Raw genomic sequence first — 8,863 nt, 5'->3', positions numbered from 1 at the left:
TTAAAAGAAAGTATTTTCTGTATTTACTTTAACTCAAGTAAAAGGTTAATGTTCTACTTTTTATCTACCAATTTGTACTTTTATTTAAGTTAAATGTTTAAATACTTCCTTTACCACTAACAACAAGAGTAGATTGTCAGACATTATAAGAAACTCAGACATAATACAGCTCATTTGTGTGTAGATGAGACTGTCAGAAAGTGTTTGTTTCCCCATTCATAAGATTCATCCCTCTAGTACCAGGCTTTCTTTAACATAAAGATGTTGCCTTTAGATGTGCTTGGGCAACATATTGTACAACCTGCATGGTTTGTTTGAGGATCTCTGAGGCCTCCACAACCATCACAAAAACTGCTTTGGTTGATCAGTACATGAATTCCTTGCTCCATACTTCGAAGGAATTTCTGTTTCTACCTTCACTTCTGTACTTTCCCCATTGCCTGTCACCAGAGCAAGATATGTTGCACTGATAAAAAAAATGCTTGTGCTAGATCCATGAGGATTATCATTTACCTTGTAGGACATGCATCTGTTGCCCCATACAAGCTAAGACTAACATACAGTCAGGGTTTATGTTCATGCTAAATGATTAGCCAGATACCCAAGTGGGCCATAGGATGACATGGGGCAATCCTCTGAGCCTGCCAGGAGAAAATCCTGGAACGACACAAACATGTAGCGTTCTGGTTCTGTTCTCTCTTCAGCAGATGCTCGTTTGTCAAGCTGCCTTCGTCATGATGAGAAGCATTTTGGCAGAATTCAAAAATGTAGAGAATCAAGGGAAATTGGATATCATTATCAGTGATGGGCTGGATTTAGATTAAGGGGTATATAATAATCGGATTCACATGAATGGGCTTCCCATAAGAAAGGTTCACATTTTTTTATTCATCATAATCATGTTGTGAATCCCCTCTGAAGGAACCATCGCTCTATTTGACTATTAATTCCTATAAAAAGTGAGCTATACAACCAATGGTATGTGGCCTTTAAAAAACACTGTGCGCTCATCCAAACATAACAGTAAGTGCTGAATCGATCATTCTGACACAATGCAGATTAATCTTCTGCTGTAACAACCTCCGCTGCTGTGGTTTCAGACTTTCCACCAGAAGCTGGGTGCAGAGGATTCAATCCTATTCAGCCACAAAAGCAAAGGCAAGGTCCAACACTGATGTTTGGTGATACGGCCTGGCTCACAGTTTGTGTTCCAGTGTGTTGGACGGGATCGAGGTCAGGGCTCAGTAACATTCCTCCATGTAAAAGTGGAAACCCATATCTTCATGGGTTTGGCTTATGCCACAAAGCTGGAGGCACACATTGGTCTTAAATACCGTTGTATACTGTAGCATTAAGATTCCCTTTAATTACCTATATTTGCAAATATCTTGAAGCAATAGTTCTACAGTGGTTATGTCAACAAACACGCTCCAATCCTGTTTCCTAGAAACTAATCATATATATATATACACAGTATGATACCAAATTGTTTTCCCTAATGACGTTGTCATGGCAAATATAATCACTGCCCAGATTACGTTGGGAGGGAATGTTTTTTTTGAACGCATGAAGTACTGCATGTATCTCCTGCAGCGGTGCTGAGTCGTGGTGGATCATGGGAACAAAGTGTAGGACCGTGACACCAGAGTCCAGACTCTCATCTGTGGTTTGGTTGAGGCAACAAAAGCTCTTAATTAGGGTTGGTTGATGGTTCCGGTTAAACATTGTAAACATGTCGTGTCACAGTGTGATTTTTTTTCCCTGTGTATATGCACAGTGTATATATAGTGGGGTCCAAAAGTCTTAGACCACACTCTTTAAGTCACTGTATTGAGGGAAGTTGAGGGTATGAGAGCACATGCACTGTGGGAATAATATTCACCATCATTTAAAGACTTGACCTTTCTGTGGTTGTGTTGGGACATGGTGAGCTGTGAGATTGGAAACTGCTGCAATTCTTTCTTATTTATTGTTGATTTACTTGTTATATTTAAAAATAACCAATGCTTGTCTTTAAAAAAACCCTTTCCTTTGACTGGAATTAAGAATCTAGTCCAAACCATGAAACAAAGTCCAGGGCCAAGGGGTCTTCAGATACTTTTGGCCATTCACTCTAGTGTTTCTTTTTCACAAGTTCTGTTCTTTTTCATTCTGGTCCTTTGACTCATTCACTATTCATTGTTGTTTTTTCGTGAATATGAGACCGGGTTACTTGATCCTGGGTCTGCTGATGCTCAGGATGAGTCAGAGATCACACATTATATCCAGTAAGGTCCTGTCAATCCTGACTCACTGCACACACACACACACACACACACACACACACACACACACTTCCTGCTCCTGCGGCACAGCCAAGTTGACCTGGTCCAGTCTTTTCAACGCGAGGCATTGGGGTTTGTTTAGACTGCTTTCTGTATCCAGGTGTTTTCTCCATCCCAGTGGATGTGTGGATTCACACAGTAGAGTGTCCATGCCCCTTAAGCCGAGGGGCTCGGGGGGCTCGTCCCTCCCTGAAGCATCCTTTAGAAGTTCAGACAGAGAGGCTGGGGAAACCATCTGCCAGCCCCCATCTGAAGGAGGATGCTGAAGCAGGCAGCATCTGTTTCAGCACTAAGTCCAGCTCTCTTACTGTATCTATGGACAGCACAGGCGGCGTTGATCATATCCTGTAGGTTCAGGTCTTTTAAGTGGAGTCAGCATCCTGTAGAATCTCCCTCAGTGACCGAAACCTGCATGTTAACCCTCACTCAAATACACAAGTGTCTGCTCTCAGTGATTCCTCAGACATCTGGAGATGAAGACTGCCATCACAGGAAGATACAAGAATACATCTCCTCATGATAGCTGAGCACTCTCTGTTTTTAAAGCGTTTTGTTCTGTAGCTGTGCCCCATCCACTGCATAGTCATCACCTCGTCACTCTGCGGTGGGCTACTTGAGGATCTGGATCATAATGTCTAAATCAGAAGGAGGAACTTTGCTGATTCCTCCTTCTGATCGGAAAAAAAAAAACTGAAATAAAGTTGAAGAGGGCTAATTCAAGGATGTACATCTGTTTCTGTCATTGCCCTGAGGAGGTAGATCAGAAGTTTTTGGGAGTGATTAACTTTCGTCTTGAGCTACAACACAGACATCCTTGTACAGACCTGCCCTACTGACTGGAAAAAAGAAGAATTATGAGGTGTATGAAGTTTTACAATCAGGAGATCTATAGAGTAGTTGGACCATTTTAGACATTTTACAGCTCATTCTCCTTGGAGTTTCAATTTCGTTCTATTACTTTTATAAGTGTCATTTCTGAGTCATTAGAATGAATTTATTTGTCTTATATTGCCTAATAACTTATCAGCTGTTTAATCATACCTTTGTTGAATATATGTTGTATATGTTGAGACGAAATCATACAAAAATAACATTTCATTGTGTGTGTGTGTGTGTGTGTGTGTGTATGTGTGTGTGTGTGCTCCTGTCCCCACTCTACCTCTGTGGCCCAGTCCCAGTGTCCTCCCTCAAGGAACATTTCTGGTATGTCTGTGACAGATCACGTCTGTCCCACTGAGAAATCAAGTGCATGAAGTCTCTCTTGCAGAGACCTCATGACCTCTTTCTGCAGACTTTGTCAAAGGGAGTTACCCACAATTCATTGCGTTGGGACATGGGTAAAGAAACCAAATGGCAATGTGACAATAAACAAACAAGCAAGGAAAAGGCAACCAATGACAGCAGAGACATTGTGAAACAAGTGGTTTTCATGAAGGGACAAATAAATGGATTTGTGTGGACTCATAGCCAGAGTGTGTGTAGTTACTTATTCCATTTATTCATAATTTTTGCATTATGATGCAAGTTTTCCAAAAATGCATAAATGATTATTTTTAAATTATCAAGTTTATTAAATTACCTATCATCCAAGCTATAACTCAAGAACCTGGAACATGTTGATATCAGCTTAGTTCGTCAAGCGTCTGAACAGTTTTTTTAAATGCCACAAACTGATCTTATTCAGATCAATCAATGGAACATAATGTGGTGCAACATGCAGTCCCATTCCTATTTATTCCATTTAAAGCTCTTGTTTCCTTTTACACACAATCCTGTACCAGCTGATGTCAAATAAGTCTCGTTCAGGGCTTGAGTCCTTCTGAGGCAGAAAGTGTTTCTTGTAATCATTGTTGCAAATAATGTTTTTTTTTGTAGCATTGTTTGCCCGTTTGAAATTTCACTTCTTGTCCAACAGTTCTTTATCCTTCCTACTTGTACTCTAACCCTGCTGGTCCCCAATCTTTCAGGACCACCTGCTCACTAGCTCTGTTTGCCTCTCTCAGCCACACTGTTCCCTGGACTTCCCCATCCAAACCCCCTGGTCGGCTCCCCTGGATCCCCCTGCTCCCCATCCACACTTTGCCAATCACTTATGTTTGGGTCGGTTGTAGATTAGTCATCTGCTTTAAACTGTTCAACTGCGACAGTACAAAAATTGTTTTACTAAAAGTGCTTTTTGAAAGGCTAAGACATCATTACAAATGTCTCACTCAATGAGAAGTCTCACTCCAAACCGTGCAGCAGATAGTTCACTGCATTTCTCTCTCTCTTGAGGGAGGCAACTTGCTACAAAGTTGTATAAATGTAAAAAACTGTCTACTAATGTTGCGCTGCTATATTCATGATTTTGTTATGTTTGGCCTCAAAACTACTTATTTAGGTTGAGGAAAATGTCATTTTTTGGTTAATATAACTACTTTAATGTAAGGGGAACTTTATTTTTTATGTCTTGGTTATGACAATAACCACTTGATTGTGGTTGGTCAGAGTCTGTGTTCAGTTATTGAAAGGAACCAATGTACTCTTGTTGTAAACAGGAAACAAAATGTGTGTCGGTCAAGTCCAACATTGTGTTCCCTGTTTACTACCAGAGTATGTTGGTATGTATGTTGGAGGAGGTCATTCTGTGACCTCCTCCCTGTATAAACTGTGAGCCCTGATGGACAATAGTCATCATTACTACAGCTGCTGGAGCACTGCGTCACATTCATGTAAATATACTGTATAAATATTATATATATTAGGGCATTCCCTGGGAGGACAGTATTCACAGATCCCAGCCTTTTTTATTAACCGTTTTTTAATTCTCTCCTAATTATTTCCAAGCAAACCGTCTTTCCTTCTGAACAATGTCTTTTCTCCCTCTGTTTAAAATGAACATGGTCAGGTCATATTCCTGACACTGCACTGTGGGCCTTCGTCTAATAGACAGTGGTGTGTCCAACACTAAACCCAAATGGAAAGAACAGCAGGGCTTAAAGCTTGACAGGTGGGATGAAGTTGTCAGCAGGGCCATTGACGTGTTGTCAAAGCGCATGATTTACGCTAATCAAGACCACCTAACTCTATCCTGTTTGGATGAAATGAGCAGAAACTGATCCGGACCCCGGTCTTACAGCCAAGAACACAACCCGCCGACCTGCTGCTGCCGCCAGAGGACAGACTCTGACATCTACCGGATTCCTCTTAGAACAGAAAAAATAGTTTTGACATTAATTAATACAATACATTTTCAGTAATTTGAGAACATTTTCATTAAGGAGAGCATCTTTCATGTTATATTTCATTTCCCACCTTGATTGTTGCACCAGCCTTTTCATTAAACAGACACTGGCTCCTTGTATGTTTTATAATTGACTCATATTAATTACCTAATTTAAGGTTCTTTTTCACCATGAGTCGACCTTTTGACCAGTGTGTGAGATTCCCCTACAACCTTTTGATCTCAAAAATGTAGATTATGTACGTTAGGATTTTGGTTCTATGCAAAAACAATTTAATTTGATATAAAAGCTGTCATGCAGATGTGGCTCTTCAAAGAGGTTTATTCTTTTATTTCTTTCTAGTAATTTTGTGGCAAAGTCTTTCCCAGCTGCTGTTTGGTTTGGTTGAAAGTGAACACAGAGGTGTGTCCATGTTAGGTTCCCACAGAGGTGGTGTTCTGCTGCCCTCTACAGGCGAATGCTGCCTGCTGTTTGCAATCACATGCTGAAGTTACAATCAGAATCACACCAGATCGACTCAGACATGTGGCCTTTCTTTTAAACTGCTGTAAGAAAATGATTCTGCTGCTGGAGAAGATTCAAACACAGCTTACTATCAGAACTTCATAATGCTCTATCATCTGAGAATAATAATAAAAGAGGTATTCATGCAGACACACATAGGAGTATTTGGACGGACAGTAGACAAGACCACATAATCTGACAACACCATACTTAATGATGTGTCTTATAAGATATAGGATGTTTATATTGTGGAAACAGGATATTTATTTTAAGAAGACGTTTGTGTTTTAATCACTCAAATGCACAGCCACCATATTTGTACCATAGCATGGAGAAAACTCAGCTAATACAGTTTTATTTTCACCTTGGGAATGTCACTCAATGAAAGTTTTGTTGCTCTTACACAGATACACATGATTGTCAGAAATAATTTGCAGTGAATGCTGAAGGAAAACAGGCTCAGCCCACGGAAGAACTATGTTTCAATCATAATACTTTACAAACCCCTGAAAATGTATCATAGACATTTCTTTACTTTGCAGATATTAACTCTTTGTGTAAATCTTATCTATCTTGTGCACAAGAGAATAACTTGTGCTCACACAGTAAAAAAACATCATCTTTTGGGACTTCAGGGGCTCCATGTGTTTGTGAGAGTTCACTGGTTTCCGAGGTGTTTGTGTTGTTTAACTTGAGAATGAAAAGAGAAATGAAACAATAACAATAGCAGAAAAAAATCCTATGTAGTTGAATATTCAGATTGACCAACATCACTGTTTTGCATTTAAGGTGTAAGACTTTAATTATTAGAATAAATATATTCTCTTGATGTGCACATTATTTGTTTTTGAGTAAAACCTCGGGAGGCAGACACCCTCTCTTTAAGGTTAGACTTCAAATGTTCCCTTTTTGAGGAAGCCTATAGTGAGACCTGGACCAGGTGAGTCCTGAACCGGAATTCCCATCATGCAATGAGCACTTCTCCCCTTCTCTCTCTCTCTCTCTCTCTCTCTTTTTTCTCCCATAGTCTCTCTCTCTCTTTCTCTGTCTCCATGCAGGAATCCCTGACTCCAGAGCTGCAGGATAACAACAACAATTCTTATTATTAATATTATCTTAGTAATATTATTATTAACAATAATACGTATTATTAATTATTATTATTGTTGCTGCTATCATTTATAACTTTAAAATGACTACTTTACACTCATTCTAACTAGTCACAGCTGAAACCCGATGGCGCACAAGTGTTTCTGGTCTCTTTCTCCTCTCTCTCCCCCTCTTCTCTCCCCTCTTTTCCAGCCATCTCTCCTCTCTTCCCCATTTTTCCCTGCTCACCCCAACCGGTCGAGGCAGGTGGAGTCTGGTTCTGTTAGAGGGTTCTTCCAGTTAGTGAGGGAGTTTTTTCTCTACAGTTCAAAGTCTGGCTCATTGTGGGAGCTGTTGGGTTCCTCTATAAATTAAAGGTCTTGATCTTTTATGTAAAGTACCTTGGGATTATGTATATTAGGATTTGGCGCTATACAAATAACATTGAATTGAATCTTCAGAAATACTAAAACGAACAATCATGTCTGGAAGTCACTGAGATCACAGTTTTTTCTCCATGATGGTGTGAACATTAACCGAAGCTATTCTGACCTGTTTCTGCAGAGATGTATTATTGCACTGTGCTGCCACTTGATTGGCGGATTGAATAATTGTATGAAAACGCAGCTGCACAGGAGTCCCTGTAATAAAGGGCTTGGTGAGTGTATTTAAAGTACGGCTCAACTCCACTGCGGCAGAAAAGAAACAGAGTGTATGATTATTGTTCATGTTGATTATAGGTTATTACCAGGCATCATCAGCTGTCAGACCACACAGTCGATTTTACAAAACATGTGCTTATCCCTGTGTTTATATCTACTGTACGGCTACACATGACTGTTGCAAAGGTGTATATGAACTCTGGAGTCATAATGTGGATAGTATAAGTGCAGGTCATACAGAAGTGATTTAATGTGTTGAGACATTAAAGTACTCGGTTTGGTGTGTACATGTACACATGTATGCTATAGTGTGTTAGCCCGACAATATTTGTGCAATACGGCAAATTTATGATATTACATGACTATACCATGACTACAATGTTGTGACCACAAATGAATTACTGCTTACAATTGATTTATGATTTAAACAAATAACTGTGGGATAGATAATTGAATACTCAAGCACTGCAGTACTTAGCAATGCAGCAGTGCTGTGAAATTAGAAACACGTCTCGTAAATGCGTTAAAGTATTCCTCCATCATCCATCTATTTTATATACTGCATATCCTTTGAGGGCCTATGAGGTTTGGAGTCAATGAGTTGCAGTATACTACTGATTGTGGGGAAAGTGAGAATAACATACTGTGGACTAACATCTACATTAGCAGAGGGAGAATATGGATTAATATCCATGAGTGCATCAGATTCAAAACACCGCCAACCACTGACAGTGAGGACTAAAATCTCTTGACTCTGAAAATAGGTCCGATATCACTTTCTGCATCGAGACTAATAGGTTATTAATTTGCCCTTTCAATCCAAGCCCCTGTCACTTCATGTCTGTTTGTTCTATTATTACATAGTGGTGGGGGAAAAATCGATTCTGTTCAGTATCGCGATATTTTGCGCCCGCAATTATATCGATACTGTAGCTCAAAGTATTTTTTTTTTTTTTTTAATATTTATTTACAATTATATATGTAACAGCCCCTGGCTGGCAAAGCATGACGAGGAGAGTTTCAGAGTTTAAAAGATACCTAGTGTGTATGAGGAAAGGAT

The sequence above is a fragment of the Limanda limanda genome, chromosome 15 (assembly GCF_963576545.1).
Source record: "Limanda limanda chromosome 15, fLimLim1.1, whole genome shotgun sequence".
NCBI classification, from domain to species: Eukaryota; Metazoa; Chordata; class Actinopteri; order Pleuronectiformes; family Pleuronectidae; genus Limanda; species Limanda limanda.
Note: the sequence above shows the minus strand (reverse complement) of the source record.